Source organism: Anabrus simplex, chromosome 6 (genome assembly GCF_040414725.1).
Source record: "Anabrus simplex isolate iqAnaSimp1 chromosome 6, ASM4041472v1, whole genome shotgun sequence".
NCBI classification, from domain to species: domain Eukaryota; kingdom Metazoa; phylum Arthropoda; class Insecta; order Orthoptera; family Tettigoniidae; genus Anabrus; species Anabrus simplex.
In genome coordinates, this window is record NC_090270.1 from 63,724,088 (window position 1) to 63,751,353 (window position 27,266).

A 27,266-nucleotide genomic window follows, 5' to 3' on the forward strand; every position below is an offset into this window, starting at 1 on the left:
TGATAGTTTTCTCCTTGTTTGTATTTAGTCTAGATTTACAGTATCACTCATTTACTTAGAATGTTAACTAGTGACAAATGAAGCTCAGTGCAGTAAGATGTTCAACTTAGTTTTGAACTCAGTCCCCATTTGACTGCATGACAGCATGATTCAGGACTCATCGAGATACAAAGGGTGTGGGTCAACCGGCTTGTTCTTGAGATGAATCACACATTCGCCTTTGTCATTTGATACACATTTGTTACTCTGTGCGGAAATCGTCGTTACTCCAAAACCCACACCCCCACCAGAAGGCACAACACACGACAAATGTGACACACCTGGGAATTCAGGTTTGTCAATTATACGAAGTGTATGATCTTTTATACAAGGTCCCTGTTGGGAAAGTTCAAAACAGTCCGTCCGTCCATTTGGCAACCGGATTTCAGCTATCCTCTTCCCTTCTTGGAGCAGTTCAGCACACAGAGACGGTAAGCATTGCCCTTGACCAAAGTTCATAAGATCATTTACCGGCACAAACAATGATCCTCTGACGCAAGGACCCTGAGTAAACAACTCATGACACTCTTTCTTCTTGCTACTCAACAAGGTAGCCGCCCAGTGCCCACAACTGCAAAAGGTTTCTCCAAAGAGATTCGTCATCGGGAACTGTTGCCCAGAACAGATAGTATCTCTTATGTCATCATTATGGTAGCATTTTTTATCTGGAAGCAATAAACGGTAGTTGTCCGGACAAGGCGGTGCTTGGCAGACAGGTTCAAACGAACCATTCGTACGTGGTGATTTTCTTCTATTGTACAAGTACAATTCCCCTTCTCGGCACTGGTTTTTGGGTGGATCAAAAATATTCCATGGGCAATTTGAACTACCTCCAATGCAGACATTCTGCTGATAACTGATGTTAAATCTTAATTGATAGTACACAAACGACGGGAGATCTGCTAAAGATGCGAGAGGCACAGCAGCATCAGGACTGGTGCTTGCCGTTGAAATGATGAGCACCAACTGCAGCAGGAGGGGGCAAAGGAATACTGGCGCCATGACACTCTTAGTTCGTTCCTCGGTAGAATAGATAGGACTCCTTCTTACAATTCAGTGATGAACCTATAACACAAGACAATCGGGGTTAGAACGATATGTACAGTCGCGCACCAATGTTCACTGCTTGGCCAATAAGCACAGTGGTGAGGATCATTGGAGAAAGACTAGACAATGGTAATGAGAAAAAGTACTGGTTGGGCCACTGGGCTTTCGTGACATCGCCCGACGTAAGAATGGCTGGATGAAATGAAGGACAAGTTACATAGTCAGTTCAATGCAATTTTATTTACAAGTGGCCAATAAATAATAATAATAATAATAATAATAATAATAATAATAATAATAATAATAATAATAATAATAATAATAATAATAATAATAATAATAATAATAATAATAATAATAATAATAATAATAATAATAATGTGTCCATAAACTCAGAAGAGCATATGGGAGAACAAGAGAAATCTAAAACAAAAATGTATGTCTCTTCCCAACCAGCATTTATCTCAGGGGGTGTTACGGTCCGAATCTATCGCAACTAATAAACAATAAAAACAATGTATGAAGATATAAGATCTCCAATTAAATATATGGGCGCCATCCAATTAGTACTACAGGGTTGAACGGGACACTCTAATCTTTAACTTTAAGGCTCATCCTCAAAACACAAAAAAAAAAAAGACCAATATATTAAATCAGATCTAAGGGAAAAATATGAAGGCTCCGTCCTAGGAATGGGGACAGATATTTAAACCGTCACCAAGGGTTTACTATTCTACAAGAACAAGAACCTGGAACTGTTTCCTTGCAAATGCTAAAGGAGCATTTTATTTAAGTAAACAAAATATTTTTTACACACAACCAAAATCTGTTGATCCTTAATTTGCCGGGATTGGCAAATTATTCCTGAAATTTTTACACAATATTTGACACTTTTGACCACCCATCCATTTGGGTGGTGGAACCGTTAATATCTGAAGGTATCAGATTTACCCTCGTTAACACAATGACCATTTATGGTCATGGACCAATTACCTGTTGGCCAAGTGGGCGCGATCACATGACCCCTGTCATCGCCTCCACTTTTTATTGAGATGAGACCAACCCGGGACACTACAAACTCTCCCCGGGTTCCTAACCAAGATATGCTAATCGTTAACTGAAGGAACCGACAAAGGGACTCTAACCTAATGGTCCAGATGTAGGGATTTGCCTTCATATTACAAATATTAACTTAACTTATTATTTACAACAACTTGACATTATTACGTTATTTCGCCAGCTGACTTCCCTGGTATTATTCATCATCATCATCATCCGAAATTATAATAAAAAATAAAAATATTATTGTTATTATCATTATTACCCCAAAATTTATATTTTAATTTCAATTTATACGTGGCAGTTGATTATTATTATGTTTAACGCATAACTTCTTTTACAATTCCGGTCTGGTTTGGCACTTAATCAATTAAGACATGATTTACTTTGAATATTATTATTATTATTATTATTATTATTATTATTATTATTATTATTATTTCGAAAATGTATATTTTAAATTCAATCTTTAGAACTTAGTCACATATGTTAACTCCCAAATATGAACCACCAATATCCGATTTCATATCGTTCGGAACATAATAACGGTATTCGAACCCGCAACCTTATTTTCGTACTGTCGTTAATTCATGGAGACCATGTCCTCCTAAGACAAATCTCAAATCCCATAACACCTCGCAGTTGGACAAATACATCCAATCTCTGCAAGTGCTAAATTATTCCTTCCATTTTGGTTTTGAAGTCCATTTCTTTCACTGGATCTCTTCAAACATTTAATTAATTAACCCTCGGTGCATGGACTCTATTCTGCCACTCATAACACCGGCCTCGGCATACGACCTCAATGTCGGCTTTAAGATCCATCCATTTCTTCATCAACATCAGTACAATTCACTTTCATCTCGTGCCGGATTTCCGTCCCGCACGACTTCCGGTCTCAAAAATGGGCTCAAACCACTCTGGGCTTTCAACATATCGTGACCACCCTATACATGTGCTTCTATCACTTCTAAACAAATATTTATGATTATTCCATATTATTATTAGTCCAAAAAACGTTAAATCAACAATTAAGATTAAATCATATTCACTGCCCGAATCAAAAATATTCACGACACATGTTATCTCCACATTGAAATTACTTTAACTTGCAATTATTCCATCAACTTAGGCCCGTGCCATTATTAACATAGCATTGCAATAAACACGCATTTACATATTACCCATGTTCATTTATCACTCCGATACTTCTACTGATTATTAGGTTTCTGTCCACTGGCGAAACTTCGCTGCACAAATAATCATCGATATTTACAAACAATTCAATGGACTTCATTCCGTCCCACAAGAAGAAAAAACACTCGGAAACCTTCTACTTCTGGATACTCTTACAACATGCCTTAATATCTATAAAGTTTCCGATAACGGAAAACACATTTGAGCACTTATAAATTGAATATTAATCTTATCTTTACGTGAAACGTGCTCCTTATAATTTCAAACAATTCAAGCACTTGAATAAACAAATCAACCCTACTGTACTCTATTAAATAATCAAAATTACGATGAGTGCTTGTTCTAATTATGTACATATTAATTTGTACCTTTGTCTATCTATCTCTGAATTTATACGAGCCGGAAACGGCTCGTTTCACAATCAAGTTACCATAATGAAGGAATATGATTTCCTCCCGTTAACGATAGCAATCTACAAATAGATTAAAGGGTACTCATCTCAGCCTTGTAGTTTGCTAAACTGGACGAGGAGCACAGGCCCCGGTCCAGTTTTAGCCCTGCATCCTTCTGGATTTCATGCCAGCTTGAAGAAGTAATCCAATGCACTTTTCAGATTTACACATATTAATTTTCAAGTTTTAAAATTTTAACATTTTAATAAATTAACATACACTAATATTTAACTGAAACTTTACATTCCTGGCCTTTTATCTAGCCCACGTAATCTAAATATACATTCTTCGTTCCTCTACCGGACACTAGGAACATGGGACACCTCGGGATCCCCTTTTACAACGGCCCGGGCGCGCACTCGAATTCCCGTCGCGTGTTCACGCAGCTGGCCAGGTATCAGTTGATGATTGACTGTTTACTGGGTGAAATACGTCGAACACCCGTGATCGTTCTCACGCCACGTACTTTCTAATTTCTTTTTGTAGAATCTCACACTCCTATCCGTAGGTTTTAATTTAACGAGTTCTGTAAATATTGGAACTCTTCCTGCTAGTAGACTGTTCAAGACTGTAATATGAACCACTACACGTCACGAATTACTGTGCTACGTAACATTCTAACACTTCGAACACTTCTCCACGAGTAAATATACACATGCTCCCTGGCGTAGTAACAGCTCGGAATATTCACCAGTAAGTTACGCACCCCTGGCGTCGTAACAGCTCGAACACATTATCAGAAGTAAGTAAGTCCGTCTCCACGACCTTATATTTATATTCGACTCCCCTCTCCTCCGAGTTCACGGGAGGTCATCTTAAGGCATGCAGTTCCGATATCCTCATCCGACTATTTGCGCCTTTGCCAGCGGCTTAAATATGGGATCCAATGATGTAATTATGTTCTCAAAGGCTCCATGCCAATTTTCAACTAATATCGTTCGATGGTAATTTATATAATTGCGAATTTAGCTATTGTATCCCGGCCTGGGATTTCGCGTTCTTTTGCAGCGTCCTTTGCCTGCAGCCAATCAACGGATAGCATCCATGAATTCTCAGAATTACGCCAATCAATCTCCCTCAGTTAGTGACTTTTAATAACTTTTATTACTTGGTTAGCCTTCTAAAATTCACCTTATCTCGAATCTGTAACTCACTCCCTTCTATAAATTTAATCCGTGGAGTTAATGTTGCTAATTCGTCTTACAATACGAAGTTGTCGTGCCTGCCTCCCGGCCTATGAATTTTACGATTGGTCCAAGCTCTCGCGGGACAGAGAAGTTTCATATTTTTTTCTTCAAGTGCCAACCTTGCGCTCAGCTCCTGCTAGTAACTTGGAGCTCCTTTGCCATCTTTTCTAAGAATTTTGCACACGGATCTTGCGGGGTTGCCACAGCAAATTTCGCTCGCGGCGATGAATATTTCCACTAACTTGTCAACAACTCTCGCCTCTCTCTTTCCCCTTCGTCACTATTTCTGAGAATTCTAATTCTGCTGGCCCTTGTATTTCTTAATCTTAGTGGAGACAACAGTCTGTGGCAGGTTGCACAATACCATCTCGGCCTGGCTTGTACTTACAGTAAGATATTCTTTCTTCTGAAAATGAAATGTATATTCCTCAATAATTAATTACAATTGAATGGCGCCTATTACACTCCCACCAGGGCGCAGTATGCAGGGGAAAGTCTAACGCTTCATAAAAAGGGCGAGCTCAAAAATATCCTAAAAGAAGAGCGAAGAAACATGAGGGAAATTTTAGGACCAATACACACGGAGGAAGTGTACCGCCTCCAATCCCAGAAATCAACAGAAAAATAATCTACTATTGCAGCAGACCTCAGGAAAAGAAGGCTAACATTTTATGTACATGTTAAGAGGCTTCCAGAAACCAGACTAGCCCACCAAATTCTTGAAAGAGTTGATAAACTGAAGAATTTCGCTTGGACACAACCACCAAAAGCGAACATGAAGAACGCACAAATTCAGCCTGAAAAATTTTGAATCGAAATATATATAGAAAGAAAATTGGCAAGTGGGAAGTTACTCCAGAGAATGAAGTGTCAAAAAGAGGAGGTACCAAGTGGACGAAAGAAAGGAAGAGGATCTCTAGTGAACAGAAGAAAGCATCGTCGATCCTCCGCAAAAGAAATCATAAATAATGATACTTGTGTTCCGAAAGGGACGATTCACGCATACTACTACTACTGCCACTACTACTACTACTACTACTACTACTACTACTACTACTAATAATAATAATAATAATAATGGCTTATGACGTCCAGAAAGGTCTGTTGCAGGTCTTTCAAGTTGACGTCTAAAACCGAATTGCCCCTCTGAGAGTGTGGGGCTTAAACGATGATGAATTCTTATACTGAAGACGACACACACTAACACCCGGCCTCCGAGCTATTGGAATTAACCAATTAAGGTTCAAATCCCCGACCCGGCCAGGAATCGAACACGGGATTCCTTGTACAAAAGACAAACATGCTAAACGGAGCCGGACACAAGTGGCTAATGATAACTACAGCAAGAGACAAATAACACGGCAATAAACGCAATAAACAGTCAATAAACGTTTTAAGTGTTATGTTATTGACAGACCTATTAGTTATTATGTAGCCGGTGACGCGGGGACAGGACTTGCTGGTTTATACAGCCCGATCATATAATCAGTACATATATCTCAATACCGTACTTCGTACCCCATGTAAATCTGCCGTAATTGTCCTAAGGCTACCACAATGACATCGCTATGTCGCAGCTAAGATTCTCTGTAGAAAATTATATTCAATAGTCGATATGGACCATATTAAGTAATTTTAACATCTGCGACCCCACATAACTTTATTTATAAGCCTCGTAGAGGAACTGTTCAGATTTTGTAATATGCGGCTTAGTAATTTATAAAGATACCCACGTGGGGGCTGAAACTGAGATTTAGCCGGTCAAGTCACGCAATTAAAAAATTCTTGCCATTTTCAGTGTTCACAGTCACGTAAACACAGCCTGTGCTTCCATTCGCTGCGGTGTCACATATTTGTTAGGCAGTCTATGTGTTAACAAAACGAGACCAGAATATTATAAGTCGCTCTACTCATTCACTCGCTACGGCAGCCATGTTCACTTGTGCACAAGAAAGTAAGGTTAGGACCTGTCAAGATGGCAGCAGTGAGGTTAGTGTCGTTCTCTTGTCCAAAAAAGTGAGGTTAGGGTCCGTCAAGGTGACAGCTGTCAAAAGCACGTGGCTTTGTTTGTAAACAATAGCACGTGGCCGTGACGTAACGGTCACGTGGCCGGGGTCAATGACCTCGGGCGCTGACTCAGCAGAAAAATGCTGACGAGGTGGTTTGGAACCCGCCCAGCCCTGCTACTCCCGAATAGTGAGACGGGCTTCTTAGACGTTGACACCATCCTTCAGGCCGGGAGATTTGTAGTGGAGAAGGAGACTTCTGGTGAATGTGAGGGGTTGGCGGCCGTGGCCTATGTTAGGAACTGTCTCGGCATTCAGCTTAGCGCAGTTGAATGGAAGACCATGGAAAACCACTCTCAAGACAGCGGACAGTGGGAACTAGCTCCTCTCCTTCTTCTGAATGCAAAGGCGTAAAAGCACGGATCGTCCGTCACATCCACCAGCCACCGTATTATCCCCTACGTGAGTTCCACCCGCAGAATTCGAGCGAACTAACGAAAGGGTGTGGCGGAGTATGCTGATTCAGAGCGCGGGTACAGTCTATACACGTGTATTTTTGTCCCACTAACACTAACCTCGGTTGCAGTGTTGCTATTAATCGCATTAGAGAGCTTTTAAACATTCAAGGAAATTATACAGAATCTAACGTTGCATTTCATAGTATCTTGAATGAAGACGCGCGAAATTGCGCGAAGTGCGAGCAGCATGTGAATATCCCGCGTGGGTGAAATACAACTGGCCCGGAATATATTTAAAAGACTGAAGCGGTGTTAATGAACAAGACAAATGCTCATCGCAGGCAATGCTGGAAACCGTGATTTCGATTCACCAAGCTGTTGTCACCACATGTCTGCGCATGCGCATCTCCCGCATCTCCCGAGTGCGTCGCTGTGTCATTACGTGTGAGTGACAAAGGAGCACATGTGTTTAGTGACCTGTTGAGTGAAACAGAGCGCGTGTCCATTACCGAGTGTTATGTGAAGTACGATTCGTGGAAAACCTGTGCAACACACCCTTAAGGGTTATTAAATGGGGGCGAGTTCCGATGAAATAAATATCATTTCCTTGAAAAAGTTTGATATACGAGATTAAAATTTCACACGATGGTTGCTCCTATATATTACAGATTTTAAATAAAACATGTCTTAAAAAACAATACACTCGTAGGCGGTTTTAGCTGGGAGTTGAAGACTTATGATACAATTATTCCTCCCTGCAAACGATTTGACGTATGAATTTGTAATTTAACAAGAATTTAGGATGTCGTAGGTGTCAAATATGATATAATTCAAAATATTTTACGTATATAAAAAATTGGGATCATGTGGAAGTTGTTGAAGTTCTAAAACTAAGGCTTCACAACAGCCAAGGTATTCGACCGAATTTCTTTCTTTCTTTCTTTCTTTCTTTCTTTCTTTCTTCTTCTTCTTCTTCTTTTGTGACCACATAGGATCACTTTAGTCAGTCCGTCGTTCAGGTCTCTGTGAAGGGATTGTTCGGGCTTTGCGGTCCTCCCAGTACTTCTTCAGACGCTCCGATCTTCGTCCCCTTTCCTCAGTTGAAAATGTGCGTGTTGTTGGTTTGTTTTTTTGTGTAAGGGTAAAGCGGAGGTTTGTATTCTTGAGTTTTGTATTCAATTTTATCTTATTTTTGGTGTCTTCTGTTGTAAGGCCTATTTCCTTCAGATCCTCTCTTACTTCTCTGATCCATTTACATCCTGTTGTGGTATTTTTTGAGACGAGATTGTGTTGTACTAGTTGTTTCAGAAGACTCCAATCCAGCATCCTCATGATATGTCCAAAGAATCCCAGTCTCCTCTTACGCATAGTATCTGCAGTGGGTTCTAGCTCTTTGTACACGACTTTGTTAGGTATTAACCGCCACTGTCCATCTTTCTGGTATTTTTTGTTGATGCAAGTTCTTCCAATCCTCCTTTCAGTTTTCTGAAGTCTGTCAGTCTTTGATTGTTTATTCAGGTAAAAGAGTGTTTCTGCTGCATATGTAGCTTCCGGTTTTATAACTGTGTTGTAGTGTTTTATTTTTGTATTTATTGATAGACATTTCTTTTTGTAGATATCCCATGTTAATTTTTGTGCTTTAGCTAATCTATTTGTTCTTACTTGGATTGAGATTTTTTCATTTAAGTTATGTGTTATTACTTCTCCAAGATATTTAAACTGAGTTACTATTTTGATTTTATTACCATTTATGGTGACTTCTTTTAGCTGTGTTGGTTTTTGGGGCATAATTTCTGTTTTTTCAAATGATATTTTGAGGCCAATTTTATTTGTAACGTTTTGAAGTTCTTGTTACGGAGTTTTTCCGTGGTAGGTAGAGGTGAAAGAAGGTGCGGGTGTGAATAGGTCTCCAGCTACGAAAGCAAAATTAATTTAAAATTTAACAAGGTTATATTTTCTTTTTTAAAACAAAGAAATAACAAGCATGGCAGGTACAAAGTAGCAAATCAAAAGGGTAGTTACAATATTTACAGGAATTGGGCTTCGCGCCCTGATTTTACACTGCTTGGGCAATCAGCTCAGTTTTACCCCAAACACGAGTTTTAACAGAGGGGCAGAAAACCCCATTCATACCTAGGAGCCCTTGCTCCAAATTACACAGAAAAGCCTCCACGAGGCATACAACACTCAATTTTCAAAAGAGCCACTCGCTCTCAAAATTTAAGCCTCTCCCAGGCCACACCAAACTCCACCTTCAAGTTGTCCTCACTGGACATAGACACAGGGGTAAAATACCCAACCTACTGAGGTCTATTAAAAAAAATGGACAATTACATGACCTCTAAAATAACAATTTGAGAGGAGGCGATCTTGCACTCCTAATACACTTGTTTTTAAAAACCTAATCTGGCTCTAGGCCACTAATGCAAGGGCTAATCCCATACTACCGAGGTGACTTTAGAAAGAGCAATTTGTTTTACATTAACGAAGACTAGGTTGAGAAAATAAGTTCACCTCAAGACAATGTGAGTGGGAGCTCGAGAGGGTTAGCACTCTCTATCCCAATATGCAGCTTAAAAGAGAATAGAAGAAAAGATCGTTACATTTTAGGAAAAGGTTACATGGAGGAACGCTTCGCACCCGCCCCGAGAGTTAAACTGCTGAGCTAGCAAAGAAAGAATTTATTAATCGGCCATTACCTTATTGCTGACCGCTGCCGAGGAAAGAGGCGATTCCCGCCTCCTGCTATGTACTTTATACACTGAAAGATGGAACAGAAGTGGCCCGGAGACCCTAAAATCAGCAGTTTAAATACTCTCGCAGAAGGTTCTAGGCGTTAGGGGAATGAAAACACCCTCCCGCGATGATTTTATTGGTAGATCAATAAACCCCCTACACAATACTAAGAAGAAACACATAATTGGTGAAAAATTAATTCAAGAAATTCGGGATAGGCTAGATTAAAACAAGGGGCAAGAAGGGGTTAATATTGCCAACTTAACCAAAGACTGAAAAAATTTTAGCAAAGAACAAACATTTGAAATAAGAATTTCTCCAACAAAATAGTTCTTTGACTCCGCACTAGGTTGCACTATTGTTGATCTTCAGTAGTGTCCTCTAGAAGAGAAGGTTCACACTTCTTACTTCAAGCGAAACAAAACCACATCAAAAATGACACAGTTCAAAAACTCAAAATTTTCCACGTGGTGACATCTTCTGAGAAAGTAGAGAATTAATAGCGTAGATAAAGTTCAGACTTCCTCCAGCAGAGGAGTTTCAACTGGCGCACATTTTAAATTAGCGGAGTGGAGGTGTACCGCCCGGTACAGACCTCCCCCCCCCCCCAAAAGTTCCTCCCGGGGTGACACATGAAATGGTTTGAAAACAAGGTCCAAGTTTTGATATAGATACGGAGATAAATTGCCAAAAAAAAAATTTATAAGATTTTCTTAGTTTGGTTTGATTTAGTTTCAAAATTTTGTTGTTGCAGATGAAGTATAGTTTTTAAGTTTGTAGAAGTAGAATTCTGAAGATAACCTTTTAATACTAAAAGTGATGAAAAATTTTGCAATGTCCACCAAATATTGCTGTTGAATTCCCAAGTGTAGTCATTGCTTATCGTAACTGTCCATGTAGTTGATGTTGATGAAGTTGGATGGTCAGACCGGCCGTTGCAGCTTGCGTCCAAAGGAGGCCGCTCGGACCCCTCAAGTACCCTGAGATACCGCTCACCCGCACTATGAGGGGAGCAGTGGTGTTGAAACACGCCGCGCCCGCGGTGAAGGAATACAGGCTGCGGGCAAGTAGCAGGTCGTGCGCCGCACATCAGCCTTGGCCGGGAGGAGAGCTCCGGCTCGCCGTGCACATGTCGTCCTCGCTGGGGCCGAGGGGGCCCGTCCTCGAACCCAGTCGCGGCAGAGCGCCGCGCGGCTGCGGGGGCACTGAAACATTAAAGCTAAGCGGCAGAATATTGTTGGACCATCATGTTTCTTTTGAGGGCACAGGCATGTAGAGAGATTGAGGGGCCAGCGGCGTGCGGATATCCATGGCATTTCATCTAAGCCAGCCACTGTGTGTAGTGGAGCAGGAGACGGGAGCGTGGTAATGGCCGTGGCAAGGACAGGATGGCAGTTTAACAAATCGGGGGAGGTTTTACAGAAATGCTTACATATAAAATAAAATAGAAGGAGCAGAATGCCTTAAGAGTGGAAATCAAAAAAAAAAAATATATAACCTTCATATTCCTATCAAATTATATGAAGCAAGTTGACACAAAATTTACACCGGTTTCACCTGGGACAGGTGAACCCTAAATATCCTCTCGGTGGCTGGATTGCTTACTAACAATGTAACCGGCGTAAGAAAATCGAGAATGATGCATGGCCCATGAAATCTGGGGGCAAGCTTGCCCGCGGGAACAAAATTCTTGACCATCACCTGGTCACCTACCTTCAAAGTGGTGGGTCTCCGTCCACGATCATACTTTTCCCTAACCTTTTCATGAGATACCTTAAGATTGGCTTTAGCCTTCTTCCAAAGATCTTTAATATTATCCGGATCTATTGTCTCGGGTAGAATGTCACTCAGAGACCAAAGGTTAGAGAGCGGCGTGTTGGGAACAAACTTGAACATCAAGGAAGCTGGAGTGAACTTATGAGATTCATGAACCGCCGAATTCAAAGCAAAAGCTAACCAATGCAGGGACGTGTCCCACCTGGAATGATCTTCATGATGATAGGCAATAAGTGCGGACCTGAGATTACGATTAACCCGTTCAGCCAGAGATGGTTGAGGGTAATAAGCAGAAGTAGTTACATGAGAGATGGATAAGTCAAAACAGAATTTACGAAATAAATTAGATGTAAAAGCCTTAGCATTATCAGATACAATATATTGGCACGGACCAAAAGAAGCAAAAATAGAATTTAAGCAAGTAATGGTAGACTGAGCGGTAGCCAGCTTAGTCGGAAATAACCAAGAAAATCTGGTAAAACCATCTACACACACACAAGGATGAACTTGTTGGCATTACCCTTTGACTGGGGGAATGGTCCTACATAATCAATATACAGGCGTTCCATGGGGCGCGACGCTTGCTGAGAAGACAAGAGGCCTACCTTGGTGGACATGGTCGGTTTACTAAGCAAACAGGATTTACAAGCCTTTACTAGTTCACGGATTTCACCGTCCATACCTTTCCAGATGAACATTTCACGAATCTGTGTTCTAGAATGATCGACTGCTACACCATCCGGTGACACAATATGCCCTAGGAAAGACATAGAGGGCTTAGCAAAGGCAACCTTGGACAACTTAACAGTTAACCCAGCCTTACGAAGGCGATCGAGAACTTCTCGCAGATGATCTAGATGTTCTTCAAAAGTCTCTGAAAATACGACGACATCGTCCAAGTAGTGATATAAGTACTCAAATTTGATGTCGGAGAAGACCCTATCTAGTAGCCTAGTGAGTACAGCTGCTCCCGTGGGGAGCCCGAAAGGCACGCGGCTGTATTCGTATAAATTCCAGTCCGTGGCAAACGCTGTAAGATGTTTAGACTCTTCGGCAATGGGAATTTGATTATAGGCCTGATTCAAGTCCAAGATAGTAAAGAACTTGGCCTTACGAAACCATGAAAAACAAGAATGAAGGTCGGGAAGGGGCACAGATTGTAACACCGCCTTCCGATTGAGAGCCCTGTAATCAATGACAGGCCTGAAGCCTCCTTGGGGTTTCGGGACTAAAAAAATAGGTGAAGAATACGCTGACTTAGAGGGCCTAATAATACCGTCCTTCAACATCTGATCGATGATTTCTTTTAGAGCCTTCATTTTAGGTGGAGATAGCCTATAAGGTGGAAAACGGACAGGAATCGAATCCGTGACCTCAATTTTGTATTCAATAAGGTCAGTAACACCAAGAGTATCAGAGAACACCTCGTGAAACGACTGACACAATTTGCGAATACTATCAGCCTGCTCCTCAGGTAGATGTCTAAGGTCTAACAACATCTCATCCTGGGTAGGCGAAATAGAAGAACATGATGCAGAATTACACTTTAATAGAGGGATATTACAATTAGAGGCAAATTTGAAAGTGCAAGACCTACTCTGCAGATCGAGCACAAGACCAGTGTGAGAAATAAAGTCCGCTCCCAATATAATGGGGCAAGACAAATGCTTGGCCACAAACAATTTAACTTTCCATGTGAATTGAAAAATACGAATTTTGACATATAAGGAACCGAGAATTTCTAATGGAGAGGAATTAGCCGAAACGTATTGGATCGCCGACAAACAATAGTTAGGAAGCTTACAAACAGATTTCAATTTTGAATACCAATCAGCCGAAATAATAGAACAAACACTACCTGAATCTAATAGAGCTGTTATAGGCTCGTTATTTAACTCAATTTTGAGAAAGGGGACCGGTGCGGGGGAATCCGCCGCAATCCTAAGACACTCTTTGGGACCTTCAAAAGATGAATTTAAAAATTGCTCGTTCCCTGAATTTACAACCTGTTTACCCGGGGCTGAGTCTCGGGAAGATGGATTAGTCGACTCAGCCGAAGCCACTAGTCACTTTTTATTATTGGCATAGGTGGAATTTGCACCAGAAGTTGAGCAGGAGGGGGTGCTATTCGAATTGGGACAATTCTTGGCGATATGTGAGAAAGCCCCACATTTAAAACAGCCTTGTGATCCTTGTGATGACCCGGCTCCATTCCTTGTCCCACTTGACTTGATCAGTGGACACTTGTTGCGCAGATGGTCAGGCGACCCGCAAGCATAACATTTACGGGAATTGACTGGTCGGCGAGGTGGAGGCCGAGTATTACTAAAGGAAGGCGGGGGTTCTTTCGCGACACGCAAAGAATCGGCGTATCTAACTCCTTCCGCTGAGACGGCCAATGCTTCAAGTTCAGAGAAAGTTTGCGGGCACGCCGCGAAACACAAATATGACCTGTAGGGTGGTGAAATCCCTTCCACAATAGCTTGTACAATCTGATCCTCAGGGAAATGAAGAGCAAACACCCTAGTATAAAACTTAATGTCCTGTATGAAATCGGCCAAGTTTTCATCCAAGCGTTGTACACGGTAATAGTACTTCTGAATAAGGGAGGACCTGGCCCGAGCCGGGATGAAGTTAGCTAGCAAATGGGCATGGAAATCCTCAATAGATGATTGCTCGGCAATGGCTCTTACGATTTTATCTGAGAGAATACCAATAGCATACGGATAGATAATTTGCAAAATTTGACATGGAGAAAGAGAAAACACAAGGGCATGATCCTGAAATTCAACTAGAAATCTTAAAAATGAAATTACATCACTGGTGGTATTAACGGAAAACTTAGAGATACCTCTGAGCAACATTGCCAATGGATGAGGCAAGCTGCTAAACCCGGGTGACATAGTAGGTAAAGGTTTCAATGGCAAGGAAGTTAATTCAGAACGGATGTTACTCAATGATGCACGACGTTCAGATTCGTTGTCCAATGGGGCAGGGATAGTTTGAGCAGCAACGGTTATCCTATTAACTTCTCCCTTGGGAGGCGCTTCCTCACTACCTGCATTCACTGTGGTGGGTAGATCGCTTTTGGGAGGAACCTCCCCTGTTAACAATTGAGTGACCTTGCTAGATAATTCAGACATATTTTCAAGCAGCGTACTAGCTTCCTTCTTCTGAACGTCATTCAACTTTAGAGACAACAGATCGTTAACCCTATTCGAAAAATGATATAGCCTAGCTTGCACACGCTTAATTTGATTAGGAGAAGGATCATTTTCATCAAAAAAACTAACTACAGAAGCTAGCCCAGTAATATTCTCCGTGATCGTGGAAAGAGAGTCGTCAATTTCTTTTTCTCCCAAATTGGGGATGGAAATGGGCAAATCTAGGGACTCTCTAAGCTTGTTTGTGTCTACTGCAACCGTGCCTCCAGATTGTACATTTCTAATAGTCAATTCATAGATCAACTCCTCCTTGCGCAAATAGTTAAGATGGAGAACATCGCGAGGGCCGGGCATGGTGACAGAACAATTTTGAAAAACTCAAAAATTCCAGCAACTGGGAAAATAGTTAGAGTTCGGAACAAACAATGTTTAGCCGTCAAAAGGGGCTAAATTGAGACCCATTCAACCACGCTCTGCTACCACTTGTTACGGAGTTTTTCCGTGGTAGGTAGAGGTGAAAGAAGGTGCGGGTGTGAATAGGTCTCCAGCTACGAAAGCAAAATTAATTTAAAATTTAACAAGGTTATATTTTCTTTTTTAAAACAAAGAAATAACAAGCATGGCAGGTACAAAGTAGCAAATCAAAAGGGTAGTTACAATATTTACAGGAATTGGGCTTCGCGCCCTGATTTTACACTGCTTGGGCAATCAGCTCAGTTTTACCCCAAACACGAGTTTTAACAGAGGGGCAGAAAACCCCATTCATACCTAGGAGCCCTTGCTCCGAATTACACAGAAAAGCCTCCACGAGGCATACAACACTCAATTTTCAAAAGAGCCACTCGCTCTCAAAATTTAAGCCTCTCCCAGGCCACACCAAACTCCACCTTCAAGTTGTCCTCACTGGACATAGACACAGGGGTAAAATACCCAACCTACTGAGGTCTATTAAATAAAAATGGGCAATTACATGACCTCTAAAATAACAATTTGAGAGGAGGCGATCTTGCACTCCTAATACACTTATTTTTAAAAACCTAATCTGGCTCTAGGCCACTAATGCAAGGGCTAATCCCATACTACCGAGGTGACTTTAGAAAGAGCAATTTGTTTTACATTAACGAAGACTAGGTTGAGAAAATAAGTTCACCTCAAGACAATGTGAGTGGGAGCTCGAGAGGGTTAGCACTCTCTATCCCAATATGCAGCTTAAAAGAGAATAGAAGAAAAGATCGTTACATTTTAGGAAAAGGTTACATGGAGGAACGCTTCGCACCCGCCCCGAGAGTTAAACTGCTGAGCTAGCAAAGAAAGAATTTATTAATCGGCCATTACCTTATTGCTGACCGCTGCCGAGGAAAGAGGCGCTTCCCGCCTCCTGCTATGTACTTTATACACTGAAAGATGGAACAGAAGTGGCCCGGAGACCCTAAAATCAGCAGTTTAAATACTCTCGCAAAAGGTTCTAGGCGTTAGGGGAATGAAAACACCCTCCCGCGATGATTTTATTGGTAGATCAATAAACCCCCTACACAATACTAAGAAGAAACACATAATTGGTGGAAAATTAATTCAAGAAATTCGGGATAGGCTAGATTAAAACAAGGGGCAAGAAGGGGTTAATATTGCCAACTTAACCAAAGACTGAAAATTTTTTAGCAAAGAACAAACATTTGAAATAAAAATTTCTCCAACAAAATAGTTCTTTGACTCCGCACTAGGTTGCACTATTGTTGATCTTCAGTAGTGTCCTCTAGAAGAGAAGGTTCACACTTCTTACTTCAAGCGAAACAAAACCACATCAAAAATGACACAGTTCAAAAACTCAAAATTTTCCACGTGGTGACATCTTCTGAGAAAGTAGAGAATTAATAGCGTAGATAAAGTTCAGACTTCCTCCAGCAGAGGAGTTTCAACTGGCGCACATTTTAAATTAGCGGAGTGGAGGTGTACCGCCCGGTACAGTTCTGATATCTGGGTTTTTGCTTCTTTTATGTCCACTGCTAGTAATGCTAAATCGTCAGAAAAACCCAGGCAATTTGTTTTGATTTTTCGGCCACTCTTTATTTTTTTTTTGGGGGGGGGACATTTTCTAAACCATTCCCTGATTACCATTTCTAGAGCACAGTTAAATAATAGTGGTGAGAGCCCATTTCCCTGCCGTAGTCCAGTTTTAATTTCTTTCTTTATTGTACAAAAATGTATTTTAAAACTCAGGGGTTTAACTGGAATAATCTTAAACTTTGTACACGGCTGGAGGAACAATTTGTTTTGAGTCAGTATACCATAAATGGTAAGCAGGTACGTAATGTTATGCACGTTGAATATCTATTTTTTTAAAGATTTAAACCTCTCAAATTACTACTCAAACTCCACAGGCTTAATACACGTAATAACGGAAGTTTCAGTTCAATTTTTATCATACATCGGTGCTGCCCTCTATGAACACAAATTTCTGTGTCTTAAATTTAAAATAAAAAGTGGTCTTAAAACAATACACCCCTAAGAGGATTTGATTGTGCGGTGAGGAATGATGGCAAATATTTCTATGAAACCGTTTGAATTACGAAGTTAACATTTCATATGGTATCCTAGGTGTTAAATAACAGAAGATTTGAAACAAATTTAATCCCTCAGAGAGTTAAATGCGGTTTAAGATCCAAAAACAAATATATTCGTACCTTCCTCCGAAAGCGTTTAACGTACGAAAACAACATTCTGAATAGGGGTATATATTTTAAATCCTGTGTGAAATAGGAAATTATTTTAAACATTCCATTCCTAAAGTGTTAAATGAGCTAAGCTCCGGAAACGAAATTATTCATCCCTCCAAAACCGTATGACGTCCATAGCTGTAAGTTTACGAGAAGGGTCTTCGTTTATGTCCTAGGTGTAAAATAAAGTATAGCTCAAAATATTTATCTCCTAAGAGGTTTAGACGGTAGCGGATTCTCAAAAACACAATATCTATTCTTGCGAAACTGTTTCAGGCATAAATTTAAAATTTTACATGAAGGTGTTCTGCTATATCCCAGATGTTAATAAATGTTTAAAAATGTTCACCCCCCTGTAAAAGCACTCCTTACTGTTCGACATACAAAATCAAAATTTTACAGGTTGATGCTTTTACATCCCAGATGTTAAATAAAAAAGGGGTTTTAAATACTCCAATTCTTCTGTACGGGGTTCAAATGAGTGTTAGATCAGAAAGTAAATATTTATTCCCCCAAAACCGTTTGTTTAACAAACAGAGGATGTCCACTGAGTGGCCAAAGTCGTAGGAAGGCATTTAATGTAATGTTAATAACGAGTTTCACCTCCGCGAGCCTTAAACGGCAGCAGTACGGCGAAGGATCGACTCTACAGCGTGTTGGAATCGTTCTCGAGGGATCTGGACCCACGCATCTTGCCCTGCTACCCACAGCTGGTCATGTTGAGTTGGTACGGGGCTCATGAAGCGTCCACCAACATCGACAGCATCCCATAAATGATCGATTGAATTTAGATTGGGTGATCTGAAGGGCCAATCCACGGTCGTAATTTCACTGGAGTGCTTCTCCAACCACCTGCGTGTCACCACCGAGCAGGGACATGGCGCATGTTCCTGCTGAATCATGGTATCTCTATCAGGGTACTCTAGGGCCAAAAAGGGGTGCAGATGGTTTGAAAGAATATCCACATAACGTGCACCTATCAGCGCTCCCTGCAGCCGGACAATGGGGAGAACGCCGCCCAGATCGGAACTGAGCCACCTCCCAGCTGGACACAACCTTGTTGACACGCAGGATCCATAGCTCAGGCGCCCATCAGCTCGATACAACTGCAACTGAGATTCCTCGGACCATACCACACTCCGCCACTGTTCCATGGTTCATTGCCGATGTTCACGGGCCCAAAGCTCTGTGTCGAGGTGTCAGCAAAGGGACACGAGTTGGTCGTCGGCTTGTGAAACTTATGCGGTGCAGTTCCCTCCTTACAGCCCTGGTAGAAATGGGTTCCTGGCTCCCAACATTCAACTGGGCTGTGATCTGACTCCCAGTAGCCCGTCGAGCGCCCAGTATTGTTCTGCGGAGACGACGTGATGTCCGTTCGTTAAACACCTCTGGTCTTCGCGTATGGCGGTTTACGCGGGCGACAACATTCTCTATGCGACACTGAATATCCACCCACGACACTGTTGACCTCGGAAACCCGAATTAGCGTGTAATCTCTGCAAAGCATTGACCCATGCGCTGATGATCATCCCACGTTCAACGACGGTTAACTCGCTACGTGTTGCCATCTTCACGACACTAGTGTTTGTGACAGACTGCTCAGCTACGTCGCAGCTAGCCGCAACTCTCAGGGGTCGTACACGGCACATTTACTAATGGGACACCCCTTCCCGTGATTTTTGGCCACTCAGTGTATTTTACAGGTTCAGCCGACTGTGCACTGTCTAAAATGTAAAACTTTGAACAATAAATTTCAGTTTAAAACAGTCGCAAAGCACGTGTATTTTGGTAGTCATTGTATAGAATATTTTTTTTGCTAGTTGTTTTACGTCGCACCGACACAGATAGGTCTTATGGTGACGATGGGACAGGAAAGGGCTAGGAGTGGGAAGGAAGCGGCCGAGGCCTTAATTAAGGTACAGCCCCAGCATTTGCCTGGTGTGAAAATGGGAAACCACGGAAAACCATTTTCAGGGCTGCCGACAGTGGGGTTCGAACCTACTATCTCCCGAATACTGGATACTGGCCGCACTTAAGCGACTGCAGCTATCGAGCTCGGTGGAGAAGAAGAATTATTTCTGTCTTTCGATTTTTGCTTTGAAATCACTACCCAGGTAGTTGATCCTAACTGAATCTTTTTTCTCTACATACTTTCAACAGATATGCATCCTCCATGTTTTCATACTATTTGCTTTACATCGCACCGACACAGATAGGTCTTATGGCGACGATAGGATACGAAAGGGCTAGGAGTGGGAAGGAAGCGTTAATTAAGCTACAGCCCCAGCACTTGCCTGGTGTGAAAATGGGAAACCACAGAAAAACCATCTTCTGGGCTACCGATAGTGTGCTTCGAACCCACTATCTCCCGGATGCAAACTCATAGCTGCGCTCCCATAACCGCACGGCCAACTCAGCCGGTGGAGGTTATATTGTGCCCAGCACTTCAGTTGTTTGTGGCTTAGTCATGGTGCTTTAATCTTGAAAACATTTCCTAGCAGATAAAATAGGGGTTACGAAAAACCTGAACTTAAACAAATTTCCTCAAATGTGCCGAAAGTTGAAGGGCTAAAGGGTTCGAAAAGAATTCAAATTGTGAGCCTTGAATAGCTCTATAAAACTAGAAAACAAATTTGGAAAATCACTCCCGGCCTAAATGCAGTTCCGGATATCAGCCCAAAATCGCTTGTTTCTTTATGCGTTTTCTTTTTTGATTCAAATACTAGCCAAATTGACTTATTTACATTACATTTTCTGTAATGTGTAATTTGATTCAGTACCCTCATGCGTTTTTTAATTTTTTGAACAATGTCCATACCGAATGTAGTTATAAGGGTTTAAGTGAAACTCTGCATTGACTCACATTAGCGCTTGCAGTGGTGCTTAAGTAAAGCAATGCATTGACTCACATTAGCGCTCGTATTGGTAGAAAAAGGCAAACTGCTAATCTAATCGACCGGATAACGATGATTAAGAAAGGGATTATAATTTTTAGAAATAAATAAAGATTATATTCTCATAATTTATTATATATTTTGTACCTAAATTTCGTAGCTCATATCCCTAGGATTTTTTCAACATCGAGTTGCTTGCCAAAGGCTAGAACTGAGGATTTTGTATCATTTTCCAGAAATTTGTGTTTCCTTCCTTTTTAGCAGCGTTAATAATTCTACGCTACGATTGGAATTTCCTTGCGGACTTGATAAAATTCCAGAAATGTTCGGTGCATAATAATATTCGTCAAGCTCTGTCTTCTTCCGACGCGAACGACTTTGAGCTGGGGTACGAATCACACGTAGGCAATCATAGGCAACACGCACAACAACTAAGCTTAGCGTAAAATCTACCAGTCCGAACACAGGAATAAACGGGTAGGTACCTTACAAGTCGCAGCTAAAAACATATTTAAATGACATAACATGCCATACATATTGAACCATAAAAACTGCTTACAGCAAGCAATAAATCCCCCCATTTGGCTTGGGACATAGGACTAACGTCCGTGGACGCACAAGGGAGTCGCAATCTCGAGCTCTCTTCAGTTCCTATTACGAGACAATCGGCTGGTTAAATATTAAGCACCGAACTCGATAGCTGCAGTCGCTTAAGTGCGGCCAGTATCCAGTATTCGGGAGATAGTAGGTTCGAATCCCACTGTCGGCAGCCCTGAAATGGTTTTCCGTGGTTTCCCATTTTCACACCAGGCAAATGCTGGCCACGGTCACTTCCTTCCCACTCCTAGCCCTTCCCTGTCCCATCGTCGCCATAAGACCTATCTGTGTCGGTGCGACGTAAAGCAACTAGCAAAAATAAAAAATTAAGCAAATGAGGTATTTACACACTACTGCACTCATTTTCCAACTTTTAAATGAAGCAATCCCGTAGTATCTTACCACAGATCTTAGCTACTTTTCCTCCACTCATAAAGCATCACGCTCGAGCTAACTCCTCTCTTACTTTATCCATAAATGGTACATCAACGTATAACTGTCCATTCCAACTGTCTGACGCCAGGCTAAGGAAGAGTTAGGAACTGCACTAAATTAGTCTCTTTTAAAGGATCGGATCGTACCGGGATTTCCTCGTAAGTGCGTGGGCAGGTACTGAATTCATGGATAAAAATGAGATTGATTGAGGTAGTGCTAAAGTATTTCCGTTAATTGATAGTTGTATAAAGATGCTTAACACCAGAACCAATGGTGAATATTATAACTTGCTCTTCAAATTATTGTTGGATTCATCAGTATTACACACTGCCAACTAGATACATACGAACTGTGGTCAATATGTTATCATGCACCCCGTTTTTACTGTTGACTGTTCGTTAAAAGTTCCTTTATCCTGTCGCTAGCACCATCATTGTCATTATCATTACTTTATTCATTTGTAGGAATACACGATCCGCCTCTGTGGTGTAGTGCTTAGTGTGATTAGCTGCCACGCCCGGTGGCCCGAGTTCTATTCCCGGCTCTGCCATGAAAATTTAAAAGTGGTACGAAGACTGGAACGGGGTCCACTCAGCCTCGGCAGGTCAACTGATTAGAGGGGGTTTCGATTCCCACTTCAGCCATCTTCGAAGTAGTTTTCCGTGGTTTCGCACTTATCCTCCAGGCAAATGCCGGGATGGTACCCAACTTAAGACCACGGCTGCTTCCTTCCCTCACCCTTGTTTATCCCTTCAAATGTTCCCATCCTCGCACAAGGCCCCTGTTCAGCATAGCAGGCGAGACCGCGTGGGTGAGATATTGGTCCTCCTTCCCAGTTTTATGCCCGACCCAAAGTCTCACGCTCCAGGACACTGTCCTTCATGCGGTAGAGGTGGGATCCCTCGCAGAGTCCGAGAGAAAAAACAGCCTTGGAGGGTAAACAGATTAAGAAAGAAAGAATGAAAGAAATGAAAGAATAGACGATTTAACCTTTCGCATCGAATGTGGTTAAGTGTAAGAGAGGACCAAGAGTCATAACTTCGCCACGTGTAAAGGTATTTATGAATATATAAATAAATTAATTATAATTTCATCTCACCACATCTCCGACACCGTATGAGGAAAACTGGACTAAGGAGTATACACAGGTACTCTCCTTTTACTCCGGAAGAAAGAGATCAAATTTAGATAAGAAAAGCCATAGTTCAATAAAGTTGAAGCTGCAAAGGGCCAAAGAGTGCCAAGAAACAAGTACATCACGACAAGCCGCTAACAGGTAGAGGAATGTCCACCTATGCGCCTTAAAATCTCAAGAACAACGTGAGAGATTTACAAAAATATAATCCTGCACCAGTTTAAGTGATGGTCCCAAAAAGAGAATGGCTGAATAGCCTTCGATTCACAATGTCCCTAGTTCGGACCCCGGTTGGGCGAGAGTTGTTCAGTCATGTCTGGGCAATTCCTGTGCTTCGAGGACTGAGTTGTCCGGCTCCTTGGGTGAAAGTTTAATGTAGAGACTGTCTTTCCAGAGCGCCCCGCGTTCGATTCCCAGCCGAGTCGCGGATTTTAAATTTAAATGATTAATTCCTTTGGCTCGGGGACTGGGTGCTTGAGCTGTCCTTATCACTCAGAACTCATTAACCATACACAACACACATAACATACATGGTAAATGCTGCTACCGCCCACACTCCCCTAGTGTCTGCCTTAGAAGGCTAAGGATAACCTCCTCATAGGACTGACATCAAGAAGTGCACCCATTCGTAAAACTCGGCTAAGTCCACGTGTGCTACACAAATCGCAATGTGAAGGTAAAGCGACAGAAAGAGAAACTAAGTGGAATACAAGTTGGTGGCGAACACGACACAAGTACGATATCTGGTGCACCCACACTGGAACTCCGCTGAATATTACAGTACAGGCATATTTTATAATACCGGTTGGGGAAAATCGAACTGGCACGGAACATATTTACAACAGGACTGACGTGGAATTAGCCGTTGCTAATGAACATCGCAGAATACGCTGGAAATGGCCTCATCTGAAGGAATTAAAAACTGAGTATCCTACAGTCCTTATTGATTGATTGATTGATTGATTGATTGATTGATTGATTGATTGATTGATTGATTGATTGATTGATTGATTGATTGATTGATTGATTGATTGATTATTTAAATTTATTTTGTTTATTTCGTATGGCAAGAGAATACTCTGTTTCATGTACAAATTAGTAGCAGGATTTTTTCTCGTTATATTGGAGTATTCTCTAATTGCTGGGATATCCATTAAGTAAAGCTTTAGGTCCAGCAGCCAATGTAGTTGCTATCTCGACACAACCCAGATGTCACATGCAGGGCTATTTGAAGTTATACCTAAAGACGCGCAGCAACGACAACTCCGATAGAGCCGGAGTTATAGATTGCCCGTTCGACAAATGTCTCTCGTAAGCAGGGCACCTAAAAGAACTCGTGGAGTGCAAATCTGTACAGTGGTTTCCATAGAATCAATCGAGAAAATTCAGTATGGGACAAGATTTCAAAATAATAACATTCTTAGCAGATTATTCTATGGACATACTGTATTATATAGAATCCAATATGGAGGACTTAGGACAATAAAGTTAAGCCAATTACCACCGAAAAAAGAACAAAAATCGATCATAGATTACGGAAATAACACTTGAATACTATCATCACATAAAATACAAACATATAAATTCTCTGGAAACAACAAACGTAAACGATATTGCGAATAAAGATGTTAGAAAGCAATCATCTCCACTGCACATGATCTTCACTCGGAAACCACCGGCAGAACTCGCCACGCGAAGGTTCGACTGGACGCTTTAATGCAAATACAGCAGTAAATTTGTAAGGATACAGATGCAGGTCCTTTTTGATAATGTTTAGACACGACAATCCCTTAATTCCCACTTTCACTTGCACAGATAAATGGCGTTGAGATTTCGTCTGACTTCGTTCCAGGTTTACCCTCACTCGAGCAGCGTTTTCTAGTGTTCCAACTCTTTTCGGATAGTTACGGGTTTTATTCGCTACAGAGCCTGTTTCACACCATTTTGCCTCCAAATTTTGCAGTCCAGACTTTGCTGGAGGTTTTGCCAAAACATTTCCAATTTTAAACTTTTGCGCAAAGAGTTCCGCACAGGTTTTCTACGAATCGTGCTTCGCATAGCACTCCACAATGAACAAGCGCTGTTTTATCGTGAGTACCATTTTGTGTTGAATTCAACTGGTCACTAAACACGTCTGCTTCTCTCACTCACTGATGATACTTAATGACACAGCTATTATTATTATTATTATTATTATTATTATTATTATTATTATTATTATTATTATGTCCGACTCGCTGGCTGAATGGTCAGCATACTGGCCTTCGGTGCAGAGGGTTCCGGGTTCGATTCGCGGCCGGGTCGGGGATTTTAACCTTCATTGGTTAATTCCACTGGCCCGGGTACTGGGTGTTTCTGCTGTTCCCAACATCCCTGCAACTCACACACCACACACAACACTATCCTACACCACAATAACACGCAGTTACCTACATATGGCAGATGCCGCCCACCCTCATCGGAGGGTCTGCCTTACAAGGGCTGCACTCGGCTACAAATAGCCACACGAAATAATAATAATAATAATAATAATAATAATAATAATAATAATAATAATAATAATAATAATAATAATAATAATAATCCGAATACTGCATACTGGCCACATTTAGGCGACTGCGAGCTCGGCTAATGACACAGCGACGTACTCGGGTGATGTGAGAGATGTACACACGCAGACATCTGACAGCAACCGCTCGGTGCATCGAAATCACGGTTTCCAACATTTCCAGTGATGGGCAGTTCTCCTGTTCATTAACAAGTGTCACTGAGCGAGTTAGCTGTGCGGTTAAAGGCGCGCAGCTGTGAGTTTGCATTTGGAAGATAGTGGTTTTGAACCCCACTGTCGGCAACCTTGAACATGATTTTCCGCGGTCTTCCTTTTTCACACCAGGCAAATGCTGGGGTTGTACCTTAATTAATGCATGGCCACTTCCTTCCCACTCCTAGCCCTTTCCTCTCCCGATCGTCGCCCTAAGATTCATCTGTGTCAGGGTGGCGTAAAGAAAATTGTAAAAAAAAAAGGGGGGGGAGGAATCTGCGTCAGTGTTATAAATATTTTCCGGGCCAATTTTATTTTGTACACCCTCTAGAATGTTGCCTTTCAACGTTCGGTCTTCACGCCTTTATGCATTATCTAAGCGCCTCCACAATCTCTCTTTGTAAGTAGCTCTGTGTCTTCGTTTACACACCTGTTATTTAAAACCGAGTCTTACCATCGTCGCCTTCTTTCCATTTATTTTCTTACCCGCCAATAAACCCATCCTCCTCAATTCACCTCATATGATCTCACCACAAAAGCCAGTTTATGCATACAGTTTCATCCATCAATTTTAATCCTACCTTAGCCATTAACCCTCTTTCCGAGTGCCCTCCTGTCATTGTTCCCACTTGTTTATACCAGCACTCATTCTCACTACTTTCGTGTCTGTTCCTTCTAACTTATGAATAATATATCCTAAATCCACCCAGCTTTCACTCCCGAACAGCGAAGTCGGCCCGGAAGCAGGCAGATATAAAGTAGTTTCTCTTTCACAGAATAACGCTATTTACAACGGCTAGCTCACTGCATTAGCTCTGCTACACCTTGAATTCACTTAGTATTCTACAATACAGCTGTAAAAAGACCCCTATTTTGTAACCGTTTATTTCAGTTTAAGGTATTCTTGAATTTAACTAACCTGTTGTGTTGCCTGCTGGTGAACCTTCAGAAGAAACGGAGAAGAATCGCGTGACAGGACCAGTCGGCGCCTTCCTCAAGACTGGCTTGAATCAGAACGAGGAGAACTCTGCTAATAATGTTGTGGTATAAGAAAACCAGTTTCCAGCGCTAACAATTCACGCATACATAAAGATTTTCAAGGCAAACGAGACGTATTCTGTGTCACATGTAACTCAGACGATATGCAGAGTTCTCAAACAAAGTGTGGGGAGAGAAAACTTGCTTTTCATACCATGGTCTTATTGAAAAAAAAAAAAAAAAAAAAAAAAAAAAAAAAAAAAAAAAAAAAAATGAAATGGCGTATGGTGCCGGGAGTGTCCGAGGAGAAGTTCGGCTCACCAGATGCAGGTCTTTTGATTTGACTCCCGTAGGCAACCTGCGCGCCGTGATGAGGATGAAATGATGAAGACGGCACATACACCCAGACCCCGTGCCAGCGAAATTAACCAATTAAGGTTAAAATTCCCGACCCTGCCTGGAATCGAACCCGGGACCCCTGTGACCAAAGGCCAGCACGCTAACCATTTAGCCGTGGAGCCGGACAATGGTCTTGCTAAACAGCTACTATACGCGAACGTTTTCTTGAACCCGGAGCTCCCTAGTGCTGAATCGGTAGACCTCGGTTATCTTCGACATCCATATTGGCAAC

The 27,266-nt window shown here is 41.6% G+C and overlaps 1 long non-coding RNA gene across 1 annotated transcript; it reads right to left on the reverse strand.

Annotated features, from left to right (window-relative positions):
* On the reverse strand, positions 1-26,668 carry LOC136875463 (uncharacterized). Its single transcript, XR_010860441.2, has 2 exons — positions 26,577-26,668; positions 1-1,104 (listed from the first exon to the last, which is right to left on the reverse strand). It is a non-coding gene; the product is annotated as an uncharacterized lncRNA (long non-coding RNA).
* Positions 26,669-27,266: the final 598 nt, after the last annotated feature.